Here is a 16,530-nt window from a genome sequence, read left to right as displayed (position 1 = left end):
CTCATAGATCCTGACAGAGCAGACTTTCTACAACAGCTTCAAAGGAAGGTTGTATTTACAAACATTTTTTTTTGTCCTAATTCAAATACAGCATATATATTTTTGGTCCAATTGTCTTCTAATAAAGGAAGATACAGGGTAATCTGAATTTTTATTAGTTACTCTGCTTTATCCCCACTCCCTAACTTGACCTGGAGCAGATCCTGCACCATCCTCAGCAGGAGACAGGGTGGGAAGGGAGGGAACTGACTGTGCTGTTCAGGATTGCATCACATTAAGGTCTCACTCCAAGGGCCCGTGCTAACTAGGGAGACGAAGCTCTCCTCCCACCTCTGCTCCTGCTAGTGGGAAATCTCTGCCTGACTGAACGCTCTTTGCTGATCTGCCTTTCAATAAAACCAGGCAATTAACATGCGTCGTGAAACTACAGTCACAGGATCTTCAGTATTGCTCGCGTGCCCACCTAACCAACGCACGCTTCCTAATCCGCCACCTACACGAGGGTGCTTTGCTATGAACACAAGCAGCACAAATCACAGACCACGAATCCTAGCCTCAATCCTGCCCAACAGCAGTATCACTCCGATTACCCATTGCTCCTGCTCTGACTAAATGCTGTAGCCAGTACCTGCCACTGCCCGTGTCTTGCGTGGGGAAAGAGCAGGAGCTGGGGACAAGAGTGCAGAAGGGCAAGCTTGCTCTCTGCTAATTAAGTGCACAGGCTTTGCAGTAACGGTAAGGGCTGGACATGTGGGTGGAAGGTATGCACTGCCTTCGTTTTCCAGATTCTTCCTTTTCTTTGGTCCTGTGTCAGCAATGCTGCATGTACACCAGCTTTTGATTTTTATGCTTTCGTGGCTTAAGGCCATTAGGGTTGCTATATACACACAAACATACAACATAGCTGTTTCAAAACAAAGATTTTTGTGCATTAATATGCAGAGGGTTTGCCATCAGAAAGCATTACCACAGACAGGAACACCAGATTTAGCAACAAACTGATACAAAGAAGTGTTATTTAAAAAAGAAACAGAGAGAAGAAAGCACAGGAACACAAGGAGAAAGGCAATACCAAATTCTTTTGCAGATATTTATTAAACAAAAGGATATAACAGATGCACTTGTCCAAATTATTTTCTGATGTAACCTCACAGGCTTCAGAGGAGGAGTAAGAATCAAACTATCTGCTCTGAAAATGAATTATCTGGTCACCATACCCATGTAGGTGGGCAAATCACCTTTACAACTGAAAATTAGAAATAAACAAACTGGAATTATTGAATTCAGCTAGCTCCAGATCGATCAGCTTGCCTATATTAATCTCATTTTCTTATAAATGAGTCATTTGAAATGGAAAAGTTCATTTTGTGGAAGTCCAAAAAATTCAGACATGATTCTAAAAATCATAAAGCTTAATTTAAGTAATTAAAACTTCATCCTGCAAAACTGGGCTGATCTTGTAAATGAGTTAATTTCCTTGGGTCTCACTTCTTGGAGTAGACAGAAATGACCAGAACCATGTGGAAAACAAACAAAGAAACAAATAAAAACAGAGTGAACACAGTCTCCTCTCCTCATCTCCATGAGGAGAGACAGTTCTCCCTCCTCATCTCCATTCATGAGATAAAGGACACTGGGGCACATTGGGTTCTGCACTTTCTTCTTTTCCCAAGGTTTGGTCATGTTTCCCTAGTCCTGAGAAACCTGACCGAGGCTTACTAAGAAGTATTCAGAGGAACAAAAAGGCATTTTAAGGACTGTCGCTACAAATTTGTATTTGTTCCAAAAGGACTCTCTTATGAAGGAAGAACATAGCAAACTTAACAACTTGGGCTACACAGTCTGCAATTTGGATCTCTCTTTATTTCGTTTCCACATTGCATGTGACAATGAAAGGTTGTGACATTCTAAGTGGTTCCAGACTCCATCAGGCTGTCCACAATGAATTAAAAAACAATAAAACCCAGATGTTTTCTCAAGTAAACACTTCCTTTCTCAGCAAAGTGAACCAAATGCAAAGGATACTGCTGAAAGTTTTTTCTAGTATTTTATTTTATATAAAGGTATCTTCTACTTCACTGGCACTTCAGTGTTCTCCTTCCAACACAGTAAAGCCTCTGGCGCTCTTTTCCTGTATTTCTAGTGCTGAAAGCCAAATTCTTGAGAAAATATCTCACTTACATGAATGACTTTAATTTGCTTGTAGATATTTAACAAAGTCTACATCTAAAATAACACTGACAAGTTAAATTGGCCCCTGAAACACGGTTTGCATTGAGGTAAATGAAAAGATTACTTCTTCAAAAAAGTTGACTTTTAAAGCACAGAATTTGTGTCCTGAACAAGGAACGTGGAATTGCTTACTAGAAAAGAAAAGCACACCTACTTTTTATTAGCCAGTCTGAGAGGTACGAAAGCAAAAATGAATAAAGCCACAAATGCTACAAGTAAATTGACTAGATGAAACCATTTGCTTTAATCTTTTAAAACACTTTTTTTAATAACAGAGGTAAGGACTTTTAAATGAAGTATAAATATTAACCCTACACAGAATTATGTTTTTGAAAAGCACTTCAAACATGAGATCCCAATTGCAATGCATTGCAATTTCCTTAGTAAGAATAAATCAAAACCAAAACCAAAACCAAGACCTCCAAGCCCAGGCCTGCAGATGACAATGGTTTATCAAAAGTGGGCATACCTGAACATGAATACAAATAATGCAGAGTGGAAGCCTGCAATACCAAGAACTATTCAAAGAAAGGGATCCCCATAGAGGCTACTTCTAACCCCCCTTTTTCTCTGTTGGAAGGGCAATTGCATTTCCACTGTCCTTCCAGAGCTCCTGGGAGATAGTGGGGAAAAAAAAAAAAAAAAAAAAAAAAAAAAAAAAAAAAAAAAAAAAAAAAAAAAAAAGATGCTATTTGCACAGCCAGTCTATTTCCATTAAAGGCCAGTAGCACAGCAGACAGACACGTCTAGCATTTAGCAGCACCAGCAGGTATCTGTCTCTCAGAAGACAGTGGTTTCATTCCCCTTTCCCATAGGCATGGTCTTCTGTAGATCCCCCCTCCAGCCCCCACTGAGCTTCAGCATTGGCTTGGTGGAAGGCAAAAGCATTAGAGTAAACTTATTCTAAAATGCCGTTCTTGTTGTAAGCTCTGTAGATGGAATCGTTTGATGCAGAAGAAGCTCTGAGAGATTAAACAATTCTATACCTACTCACCCTCCAATATTACAATGTATTTTCAAGCTTAAAGGATTGCCAGAAAGTTTTTTGTTTTTTGACTTAGGATCTTCAGCTAATATGTATCAATCCACCTAAGGGGGAAACAAAACCCAGCAACAACAAATCTTATTCCTGATCTTGTCATCTGGAAAAGCCAATAAGAGATTTCAGTAACAAGGGGTCAAAAGGACCCAACTGTATTCAACATTCAGGATGTATATTAACATGACAGCAGTCAGGGTGATCCTGAAAGCCAACCAGAGCTTCCCTTTTTACTGGATGCTTGAAGAAAAAATAAATATATTAAAGAGATAGTGGAAAACATGAAAAACAGCAGTAACAAACAAGTGGAATGAGGTAATCCTTGGTGAAAACTGAAATTGTGACTGTAGTCATTGCTCATTGCTCTATGACATTAGAAGAGCTGAAAATATTTTTGCCTGCTAAAACCTGACATCATAATCCCAAGGCCTTTTCTGAAAGAGTTGACATTGCTGCCATTAATAGCTGATGGTCTTCTTGCACCCTGCTGGCATCTTGCAACTTTGGGTAGTACTGAGGCAGATCCTCTCCTCCCTCCCCTCGCTGCAAATCCACATTAACCAAGCTTAAACCAGCAGCAGCGTTCTGGAGGGATAGCACTTGCCGAAGAAACAGGCACCGGTCCCACCACAATTTTAGAATGAGGAGAATTTCAAATTACTTCATTTTAGCTGTTAGACACTCTCAGTTTTGAGAAAAGGGGCTTTAAGTCTCGCAAACTGTTGAAAACATAGACTTTTCGCTTATCACACATTCTGATAAAGTGATTTGGAAAGCCTTAAAAAAAATCCTGGAGAGGAAAAAAGCAGCAAAACATTCTTTACCGACGGCTTAGATAGAGAGAATATAAAATTCTTCTGACCAGGCCACATCACAAAGGTTTACTTGATAAAAGCAACATGTTGATTTATTCCATTCCTTTCCCCTGCTGCCCAAGCTGTGAAATACAGGCAGATGATGCAATCCCTCTGAGAGAGAAGGAAAAAAAAGAAAAAAAAAAAAAAAAAAAAAAAAAGGAAAGAAAAAAAAAGGCGAGCAAGCAGGCAAGAGACTATTTCTCAGCGTAGCATACTGCTGGCATGTCCAAAGTTACGTAAGCCATTCCTGAAGGGACTGCAGGAGCGCCCGAGTTCACTGCACTGCAGGCAAAGCTGAGAGCAGGGCGCTGCAGCTTGGAGCCCACCGCAGGAACGCTCCCGAGCCTTGAGCCCAAGCAGGAAAAGCACCAGAAACAGACAGACAATCTTGAAAACCAAACAAAGCTGTCATCAGCATTTGTGTTTATTAAAAACAGAATCAAAACCAACACTGGTGATTTTTCCTAACTAAAGATTAGCAGAAAGTCTTTTGTTCTGGTGTCTGAACTCATCAACCATGCTTACCCTTTAAAAACAAAACCAAACCAAACAAAAGCAGAGGCAGGAATTATAGTCTCTTTTAAAACCATGTGTGATCCTTACCAATTTCTGCATAATATGTTTTCAAGATGAAATCACTAAAAATTACTTGAATTCAAGGTATTTTTTCTAGTTGTAAGTGAGATATTAATTATACAGTGTTAATTCACACATAAAATAACATAAAATTAGACAAAAATAAAGTTAAAGATTTAGATGATTTCACAACATGATGGGATCATTATTTTTTTTTTCAGTGTAAGAAATTATTGTAATATAATTTATGTATCTGTTACCTACATACGGGCCAGATCAAATTCCTCATGAAGTCTGGAAAGGCTTGCTTTATTTCAATGAGGCTTTGAACTAAACAATATCTTGGGTATTGCTAAATTTCCCCCACTTCTCCCATTCTCATTTTATTGCAACTTTGAATCTCATGATATTTAGCCTTTTAGGCAAGACTGCTTGCTTCTGGCTTGGAAAAAGCAGCTTAAGACAATTGGTTTTCATTTCTGTAAATTAAAATAAAAGGTACATCAGTTTTGCTTAAAATGTACAACTGTTGAATCCTTCATTTTCAAAGACCAGAAGGCATCCTGAAAAAGAGCAAGCAACCTCAATAAAAAAAAAAATTATAAAAAAATCATGAATTTCTCTATAGCTTGAGAATAATTAAGGTCTAGATCATTTAGTTATTTCCAATTTCCAGATAGGTATATTCATTTTAAAACTAAAGTGTCTTCCTAGACTTCATCTTGCCTGTCACCGCCAATTAGTCAAGGACAATTATCCACAAGGGCGGTGCATAAAAAAAAAAAAAAAAAAAAAAGATGAAAAAGAACGGGGCTCTAACAGCACACACACAGAAGAACAATAATATCTGGGATATGAATTATGCCTTCTCTCAAAGAAATCCCGAGGTCTGTAGACTTGGGAATCATCCCACTCGGTGGGGATCTGATAGGCATCGAACAATGGCTAGATGCACAACAGAACAGCCTGCGGCAGGAAGTGAAGAAGACCTTGGTCAGCTGAAATAGCAAAGGAAAACAAGGTAGAGGGAGCGCAATGCTCAGTGACATTCTCATCTGTAGAGCTTCATGCCAAAAGACCATGACAAAGCACATAGGTATGTCCTCGGCTGTCTGAAAATGCAGTACGGTGCCAGCTGTGGACAAACACTTCTTTTAGCATGTATCTTCCAACAAAGAAGTCAGCCCAGATCTGAAAGGTCAAACCAGAGGAGGAGGTGACTCAGGAGGGCACTGGTGCAGGTGTTCAACTGTTCAGTAACCACCACCTGCTCCACTCCATCCCATCCCAAGCTGTCCTGTTGCAATTGCTCCTCTAAAGTATTTATTAAACATGGCCAGAAGCACACAGGGCTGAAACACCATCTCAAGCCATCATATCTAACTTTGCTGAACATATGAAAGTGTTGAGCTTAAGTTCTGCTCACTTTACAGAGCTAACGGCCAGCATCCCTGCACTCCAGCTGGCAGGTGTGCCAGCCCAAGCAAACCTCGCCTGAGGAACATTGTGCTGTACCATTGCAAGTGGAATCGAATCAACAAACAACATAAATAACAGTTCCTTGAGAGAGAGTATGGCCGTGGCTGGAGGGTAGGATTGCAGATGCTCTGTCTGTACTTGATCTGGGCACTATTCTACATCAATAGTGCTGTTCAGACATTTCTAAACCTTTTTGGAAACAGTACAACCAGAACAGCCAGCCAGAACCGAACAACAGAGGGACCTGAAAGCCTACACCTGCACTTCTGAAATGCTCCTCAGATCTGGAAAGACCAGCCCTGCCAAATCCATCTCCAGACACCAGATAAACACTGTAAATCCCTTGCCATCACCCTGTCAGAGAAGCATCAATCATATCATCACTGAAGCAATTCCAAAACTCTTTGGCACTGAAATTGCAGACAGAACCTTAACTGACCCTGACCCAACCTTTGTCACACAGTACGGGGAATGAAATGGCTTTTGGGTCGTGCACTGTCTGACTTGCGAGTGAGAAGGAGGATTTCTGCTCCTCTGCAGAATTGCAGAGCAGAGGGTACCTCATGCTCAGCCCCAGCCCTCCAGCAGTCAGGAGCTGGTGACAGCAGCCAGGGAAAGACCTCTGAAGCTATGTTGGCTGTACCCTTGCTTATCCTCTTATGGGAAAAAAAACAAACCCCTCTCTCTGTTCAAGCTAAGTGGATCACCAAAAATTTCTGAGTGAGCAAATGTATCTTGGATGGGCCATATTCCGTCATTGAAAATGAACATGGTCACAATCATGAGCATTTCAGGTCAAAAGTTATTTAAATTACTTGCACAAAGCACAAAAATGTTCGTCTCACTTCCCACCTTAGATACAGACCTTTTCTACTTCTCCATCAAATGAAGAGCAATTCTGGTTTAAGCACTGGCTGCAGCACGGAGGCCAGAGGGTAACCTCAGGTCAGAATATGCTGCAGTCTCAGGGCCAAATCCAGGATCTTTACTTTCTCCATCTTATCTGCTCATGTCCACTGCTGTCCTTGGTGAGCTACAAATGTTCAGTATGACTAGATTTCTGGCTCTTTCTTGTTTAAAGACCTTTAAGTAAGTTTATTAACAACTGTGTATGACATGATCTATGCACAGAGCAAAGCAGCCCAGAGACAGAAATTGAAGCTTTTTCCCAGGATCTCTCCTCTCTTCTTTCATGCCCAGTAGATCTGCAAGGAAAGTTACCACTACTTACACTGCTGCTACCAAGGTGCCACTGAGGAGCAAACAGAAATTTGACCCCAAATGTCCTGTCTCTCCCATCCTGTTACATCTCTCTAAAGCAAAAGATGTAGGAGGGTTCTTATCTGTTACACAACACACAGGCTGAGGCCCATAATGAATGTTTAAAAAAAAATAAAGATAAAAAAGGAGTAAGAAAAAATAGGAAGTGAAAATCCAAATAGTCAAAGCAAAAGATATTACACACAAGGCATAGGAGAGAGACCTTAAGAACTTCAACCCAGGAACATTTCTGCTATCCCTCTTCAGAGCCACTGCTCTGAATGGATGAGCACTGCAGAGTATTGAGACTAAAAAGAAAGCCTCAGGGGCCTGCAGAACATGAGGCCAAGCATTTCTCCCTGATCTACTGACTCCCAAAGCTCAGAATTAAGCTGGAGTTTTGTTTACATAAAGAAATGAACAAATACCTTATACCTTTCTTATGCAACAACAGTCCCAGAAATCTACAGCAATCAGAGGCGGCGACCACCATGGCCATTGGGAGACCCTTGGCTAGATGGCATTAAGAGCAGAGTCCTGTTACTGCATTACACTCCTTGCTCATGAATTCCACACCAACATGTCTCCGCAGCTGAGAAAAACAGCTCAATGCCAAGGATTTATGTAACAGGTGTAAACAGCAAAGGAAATTCTCTGGCAAACCTACCTACTCAGCCCGAAACCCATCACCAAGACAATAAAAACAAAGAAACTAAATAGGAAAAAAAAAATGCCACTAATTCCACAAACACACTGACTGCAATGTTAAACAAATACGCCAAATTGCTTCGTGAATTGCCAAGTGCTGTACTACTAGGTTTCCTCCTGCGCAGCGTCAGTGTTGTGACCGCAGGTCTGGTTAGGATCACTGCCGTGAAAAATAAAACTTGCGAGATAGGCCACACGGTTTCTTTGAGCAATAAATTATCTTCAGCCTGGTTTGGACAGCAGCAAAGTGCATACAGGATTCAACAGTGAAATTTCAGCCTCTCGAAAGTCAGTGATAAAAATCTCATTTGTGTCGGCACGATCAGGTTTTTACTCCAACCTCACGTTATGCTCATTTCAACTGTAAAAATACAGTCTTCGACAACGCAAGCAAAATGGCAAGAAATGTACCAACAATATAGCAAACATCCCCTGCTTGGGAAAACCATCCTTTAGAAACTAATATTTTTAAGGTCAAACCATGTTGTAATCTGTTTCCAACAATGATTTTGGACAAGCCACTTCAGTGCTCTATGTTTCAGTGATCACAGCTGTAACAGGGGGACAACACAACACCCTACATTTCATTTTTATTTTTTTAAGCCCATCCAAACCAAGTAGAGAGGAAAAGTTACTTCCAGTGCTGCAGTCCCATATTGTTAAGTGTTGACAGTGAGTGTAATACGACCAGCAAAACTTTTCCACTTCCACTGAATTCTTTTCCTTTCCTTTTGTTTTACAGCCTGCTGAAACAGTGATAGTCCACATCTGGATAGTGTCTGGTTCAAGGCAGACACCAAATAGAAAAGGCCATGTTTGGGATTAGAGGCAAGCATTCAGCACACAGGGCAGAAGAGCCATTTAATGCTTTTCTGCACAACAGTGTGGGGAGGGGAGGAAGTGGGCTGTAATGTTGGTGACATTTTATGCTGCTTTCTGAGCCCCAAACACTTAGTTTGAATTTAGTTTCTTGATCCTTCTTTTCTCTGAACAGAGACTGTACCTCATAAAAACGATGAAAGAAACCATAAAGATTAAGTTACTTCAAACGTTTCCAACAACTACCATATAACCTGTATAAAGGGAGAGCATGAATGAATTCTGCCGCGACAGCCTTATCATACATAACAGCCCCCAAGACCCCTTGGTGTTACTACCTAGATACAGTAGGAAAACCACGTAGTAATATCGACAGAGTACACCAGCAAACAATGGAAATAAGCACCTTGTAGGCATACCAGCATAGAAAGACACCCAGCAAAGAAGCGATGAATACGGTAACAAAAGAACAAGCAGAGATCAGTCCAGGGTCCAAATGAGGATGGAAATTACTCTATTATCCATTAAAAACAGTGAGAAAAGCGGCTTACTGTAACATTTCTGAATTTTTTGTATCTCCTACATTACCAACATATTCTCTTTGCATATCAGTTAACTTATTGCTACAACTGATGAGTAATTACTTAATGCTGTAATGAACTGCATTAAATCTCTTTGAAATGTGATGAGTCTAACAGCATTCCAGCATGCAGGGAAAAAAAAAAAAAAAGCATTTAAAAACAACAACATCAACAACAAACACCCAAAAAAACTCAAGAACATAATCAGCTTCATCTCTGGAAGAAGGTATCAGAAACAAAGGCAGTCTCCTCCTTAAATAGAGGCAAACATCACCCCATGAACATAGGGGCATGCTATGCATGTGAAGGAAAAAAAAGACCTTTCAGTGGCTATTCATGTGAGAGGAGGATGTAAGAGGAAAAAAAAAAAAAAAAAAAAAAAAGAGAGAGAGAGAGAGAGAGAGAGAGAGAGAGAGGGAGAAGAGAAAGAAAAACAAGCCAAAGCAAACCACCACAGAGGCAGACAAGCAGAGGGAACACAGCATGACTAAGCACTGGGCTCACGGACCCCACCCCCTCAGAGAACATTTTGATTTACAAGTAAATAGCGTCGCTTTGGGGTTTTGCCCCATTCCCTCAATTTCCCTACCACACCCCCCAAACATACACACCCAGCAGTGCAGCAATATAGGGCTTTGCATATTCTTTGCTGACATGTGGGGCAGTGTCAGATACACAACTCTCACCATCGTTTACTTGTCCTCATTAGTACAGCCTGCTTTGCCTGGAAATTTTGTTCAGCTGTTTGAGTCCAGGAAGGCAAATGATATTATTTGGTAACTGCAAAAAAGATGCTCAGCGATGTGAGAAATGAAAATGACCATAAATTTAAAATGTTACAAAGCCATTATTTTTGTGATTTTTTTTTAACGCCATGGGGACAACCTTGGACACCTGAAATGTAGGGCTCACATTAAAAAAACAAAAGCAGCCATACAACTCCTAATATACTTAGAAAAGGAACTCATTTTTCTAACATGTCTTCTAAAAACATTTTCCTGTAGGACGTGATTACAAGTAGTTGAGGAACAAACATGTGGCCATAAGACAGCACACCTCTGAAACCTGCCTACTGCTTTACAATGAACTGCATCATGCTGTATTCACAATTCTCCACGTACCTGCTAACTGCGATGCTGTTAACGTCACCTTGCTCACAAAGAACTCAATAGACAATAAAATGAATTGTAAGAACAGAAAATCCCATGATAAATGAAGTGCATTAGTAAGAATATTCAAAATTCTGCCCATGTGGATGAGAACTGGGTCAGAGTTTCTCCCAGATATACCTGCCAAAGCTATGTAACAAATACACAGTTATAAAATGAATTAAGCAATCAAAAGAGACAAGATCTAAACTCTGTTATTCATTTCATTTTATAATAGAGAAAAGAATAGAGACACTACTGAATAAGAGCCACGTCATTTTCTCCCACATTATTCTTCATCATGACATACCGTGAGCAGAGATTAAATAGAAGCCCAGATAAGTTCAAATGATATGGCTATCAAACCTAGGTGTTTCTAATAGGTCCTTCACAATGTTATCTGGACTATTAAAAAGAAGTGACACAAAGACTGTAAAATAAGTGAGAGACGGAGTCAAAGAGAAGGAGCTACTCAGAATAGCTTAACAGGATAACCACAGGGAAATGGGGATAGGAAGGAAGAGGCAACACTAACATTGTGTTTAATTTTGTCTCCTCCCAGTCAGCAAAAGACATAGGGTCTGATTCATCTCTCCTTTCTATTACTGTAAAAGATAAGGGACCCCATGGAAGACCACGAAACTACACCAATATAAGTGGAAGAGAATTTACAGTCTTTTAAATCTCTCCAGATTGTCCAAATTATACTCATGCTGAAATGAAAAGGGCTTCTCTCCTCAGGGACATACAGGGTGAAAAGTTGGCATTATTGACTCCCTGTTTGAGCCACGATACAGGAGGTGTCTGCACAGTGAATCAGGGGAGAGGGGGGCTGCTGCTCTGTTAACGCCTCCTCTAAGAGCAAATGTGCCAGCCAAGTACAAGCCTCATCAGACATCTGAGAATCCACCAAGCTGCAGAACACACCTGACCTTCCCCAAAGACACAAAACCATGGGGAACCACTCTCCATTATTTCTAGATCTGCTGCCTGTGGGCCTTTTAACGAGATGGTGGAGGAGCCCGTTCAGAGCCACTGTTCTTGTTGCAGTCACTCTTCATTACTGCTCCCAGTCACAGTCAGTAAAATAAGGGGAACCCTCTGAGACACTGGATGCCAGCAGAAAATTATCAACAGCCTGGTGTTTAATAGCAGCTCTGCTTGTAACTACTACATATGTGTTTTTTTTTTCCTCTGTGAAATGTGATTTCTTTAGGATAGTGATTATAAAGCATTGTGTTTGCTACAGAACCACCACAGTAATAAAAATAATAATACAATCAAATGGCAATGCTAATAGTGCCTTCCATTCACAGATCTGAAGTTTAATGACTCAAACCTGGCAGCACCCTGGGAGAATTGAAAAAAAAAAAAAAAAGAGGTTTTCCTTGCTGTTAGAAAGGGCAAATGAACACACAGATGGATTAAATGCTGATTCCTCCAAAGGCAGAAGCAGAACCTGCAGTCAAAGTACGGAAACAACCCCAATTTTCAAACCAGTGGTTACATGCTGCCTTTCTCAGTGGTATCATCTTATCAAGGAGACTCATCATAACACACTTGCCTGTGCCAACCAGAAAAGTTGTACCAGCATAAAACAGAGAGAGAAGGGAGGTAGAGAAATTCCAGTGTGATTCCTGGAGTAAAAAGGCACTTCTTAATTTACTTTCGTCATTTGAGGTATGTAAGTAAGCTGAGCCACTATTACACTGGAACAAAAGTGTGGAAGGAATGATCTACATCCTGCTATAATTCTGTGAGTGCAACTAGCAAATTTTCCTTATATGAACAACCTCCTGCCACCTCTGGTGATAAATGGAGGGAATTGACTAAATGGGAATTAAACTCGGTTCCAGGCAAATTAACTTTTTAGCAGGGGCACCTTTACCCTGAGTGTCAAATATTTGCCACTGCTGTATTGCAATACATATACACATACACAGTGCCAAGAGCCCCTGGTACAACAAACTTTTGCCTGCAATTGCCGTGAGCTGGAGCAGGTGAAATTTGTGAGGCACCTTGGTCGTCCTTGAGCTCCAATAACAGTGCTGCCATGGAGCCAAGCTACTCCAGAGCAAAATGTCAGGCACCCATTTCCAATCCTGTTACTCACAACCTGCCCACAATGCCATATTTCTCCTGCAGTGACATTTAAACTCTTCTGTTTACAGGGTTCACCCTGTAACTGGAGGTGCTGTGAGGCTGCTACATGTGGGGCCATCCGATGTGGAGCTTTTGTACTTTCTGCACAAAAGAGGAAGATGTGGTGTGCTTTGGGAAGACACACTACTATAGTCTCAATACATGTCACCATGATGAGCCAGATTTGGTAAAGAGAGAGGGCTTTTCTGGAGATATTTCCATCTGTTGCATTTATAATTCCCCATGGCAGTTCAAAAGCATGAGAAAAGAAAGGACAAGAGAGGTTTCTGGGCTACCCCGTGTTAGCAATGCAGGGGAAGCTTTGCAGGGCTGAATTAGATGCCTCCTCCTTCCTGCCCAAAGCCCAGGCAGTCCTGCTGCCAGGGTGCAACTGCCTAGGGGGAGCTGAGGAAGGCCAGGGAGGCTCTGCGGCCCCCTGCAGCACAGCCATAGTCTCATAGGAAACACAGCCCACAGCCCACAAAGCTAACAACAGCACAGAGGGGCCATTTTGATCCTACTTGTTCATGCCCTGCAACTTCCACACCAAATCTCTCTGGACAGTGGCCTACAGACAGGCTGGGCCAGACATTCTGGGGAAGAGAAGGAGCAGAAGTTGTTTTTGGTACTTACAGCTCTTTTGAATTTATTTTGGTAATGGTAATATCTGCACATGGACCTGAACATTACATTTACCTGAACCATGGATTTGTGTTTCTGAGAGTCTGCTTCCTGCTGCTGGGTTTGAGACCACTTAAATCCCCTGGTACCAAAGGACTTGCTGAAGATTTACAGTGAAAATCAGACCTCTAAGTTTAGAAAGCGGAATCAATGTAAAGCTCTGCAAATACGAAAAATACATCTAGGTGGAGGTGTGAAGCAGCCTGCTGAGCTTCATTACCAAGTGAGAAAAGGTTGGGTGGGCTCCCACAGGTGGAGCTGTCTCACACACAGCTCAGCACGGCACAACACCTCTCTACCAGGTCTTGGGCCACTAAAGTGTTTTATTCACTGACTTGGTGTTTCCCAGGCAGATACCTCGTGAGGCTGAATCCCACCTCTCAGCATAGCTCCTTGAATTGAGGAGTTCAAGAGCTGGTTTCGGCATGACCATGCACACACCCTAGCAGAGATTACTATGCTAAGGGGAAGACATGAAGGGTCAGCAATTTGGACTGCACATTTTACCTGGCAGCTTGGTCTTTAGCAACTAAAGCTGCCTTCTAGTTCAGAAAATAGCTGAAGCTCCAGCAAGTACAGGAATTTCAGGAGTCCAGGCACAGACGGCATGCTACAGCCACGCATGCTGTCCCCAGCAGTGATGCCTTCACCACCATGAGCTAAAAGAGCCAACACAGCAGGAGGAACAACCACAGGGAAGATAGAGCAAATCTTCCGTCCAGCTAGCTGCAGCCATGGACTTTGAAACAAAAGGACCCTTGATACAATGAAATGACAGAGAAAACACACCTGTGGCCTCGAGCATTTCTGAAAGTGAGGTGAGCAATAACACAGCCTGTACCACTGACTATTAGTTAACTATGACAGAAACTCAGTAATGCAGTTAGAAAGTTTCTATTCTTAGTCCAAATTTGGATGTTCCTCTCTTGTGCACGTAGACCGTGGTTGACAAAGTTAAATAAAATCCTTTGCCTTATATAGCAGAAAGCTTTTAGGCTACAAGCATCCCATACCAGAATGGTTTTCAGCCTAAAAATTACATTATGATGACAATTCAGACACTAATTTTGTGTTTAAGCCCTATGGATTGAGCAGTTCTTAAAACACAACACTTAATAAAAATAATAACGAATAGTAAATCCATGTATATATGGAAAATGATTACGGAGAAGTCTCTCTTTAGGAGGTAGAAAAGGAGTTGAACAGAATTTACTGAGAACTTATAGTATTTTATAGTCCGTGATGCATGTTTCTATTATTTTCCTTTAACATTATGCTATAGCATAGCAGTAGGGGGAAAAAGTGCCTCATAAAAAATCTGTACAGATATATTTTTGTGTAAAGATTAGCCTTCTTCTATGAAAGCCTATTTTTTTAAAACACAGCTACAGTTAAAGAAAGAAAAACAGCCAATTTTCTTGAAATGCAGCCATGTGTGGAAGGTTTTACTTGCTAAAACACCAGGAAACACCATCTCAGTAATGCTTTTTTACAGGATGTACCTACTTCAGCTCAAGTGTTAGTAAACAGGGGGAACAAAAGTCCTAAGTAATCTGTGGACCACAATCCCCACCACAATCACCTACAGAATAGTTAGCTAGGGCTTGGATTCTCCCTTACACTAATAAAATCTGAAACTGGACTTCTTGGTCTCTCTTTTAGCCACCAGACTTGTGGCTTAGGTGGGCTCTCACAGATATTTGTCTGCTCAAGGGTTTGCATCAGTAATAGCTGAACAGCTCACAAAAATTAAAAAAAAAATAAAATAAATAAATAAAATAAATTAAAAAAATTAAAAAAAATCCAACTAAACACGAGCCCAGGACCAGCATCACTACTCAGACAAAAACACCTCACATTTAATTCTGAGCACAGGAGAGTAATTTTTAAGCAGCTCTGCTAAAAGTGCCCAACCTGTACATACGGTCCCTGCGATAATCCCGACCCAACGGGGTCCATATGGTGACCACCAGCACTTGTGGTGCTAAACCACAGGGCCAGTCCTGTCAATGTCCCTGAAGGCCAGAAATAAAAAGTTGTTAAAATGGGACCTTTGCATTTAGTAGGGTAACAACGCAGGGAAGAACACCAGGATAACGTGGTCACGCACTGGTATAAGAGGCACAAACCAGCTGACTTGACAAAGTCATGCCAGTGTGCATGGCATTCACCCCTTGATATACAGGTTTATACTGGGAGGCTGCACCCCACAATGGCCACTCCTGAACATGGTAAAGCAGGGCAAAGCCTCATGTCCTTTTACAGAAAAACACTTGCTCTCCTAGCACTATCACAGCGGCAGCAAAGAATGCAGAAGAGCAGAAGAGCCCGTTGTTTCTGTGCCAGCTGAACAGCCGTTTGCTGGGAGGGAGCAAAAAAGCAGTGATGCTCTGTGATGAAGTTACCAGTTGCCTCAGCTCAGGCTGGGTCTCTCTACATTAGGTACTCTTTGTGCCCAAGGGCAAGCGTGGAGAAGGCAATCAAGAGAAGGTGTTGTCCACGCTTTACATCAGAGAAGACATAAAGCTGGTGTCATGAACTTGAGCACTTCATCCTAAAAACTCCCCCCAAAGGCTGTAAAAAGCTGTGAATTTGTAGTAGGAGAAACGGAGCCCTGGAGGACGGAGCAGGTGAGAGCACCGGAGGTGAAAGCATTGTTACATGCTAGCACCTGCACGCATGAGGGTGGAGAGAAATGCCCAGGAGGCACTGCAATGAAACCTCCACATCTCCTTGGCAATAACATAGGCATCGGTTTTGATCACTGAGTAGAAAAGCAGTGCAAAAGGCCCAGAAAGTCATCTGCAGAGCATAAAGCTAACCCAACAGCACTGACTGGCAACACAAGATGCTAGACAATTCTGGATTAGCTTAATGGCCTCATGTCTCATCAGCATGAAACAAAGGAGCCCTTGTTATTAGTAAATATTTTATATTAAATTAAGATAATCAAAAGAAAAAAAATCAGTATGAACATTTAGAACAAAGGCAGAGGGTAAAGAATGTGT

General features: G+C 41.4%; 1 protein-coding gene across 1 annotated transcript in view; it reads right to left on the bottom strand.

Annotated features, from left to right (window-relative positions):
- Positions 1 to 16,530, bottom strand: part of PDE10A (phosphodiesterase 10A) — a 366,309-nt gene that overhangs the window by 209,563 nt on the left and 140,216 nt on the right. The gene's annotated exons all lie outside the window — the stretch shown is intronic.

The sequence above is a fragment of the Anas acuta genome, chromosome 3 (assembly GCF_963932015.1).
Source record: "Anas acuta chromosome 3, bAnaAcu1.1, whole genome shotgun sequence".
Taxonomy (NCBI): domain Eukaryota; kingdom Metazoa; phylum Chordata; class Aves; order Anseriformes; family Anatidae; genus Anas; species Anas acuta.
Note: the sequence above shows the minus strand (reverse complement) of the source record. Positions and strands in the feature narration are given on the sequence as shown.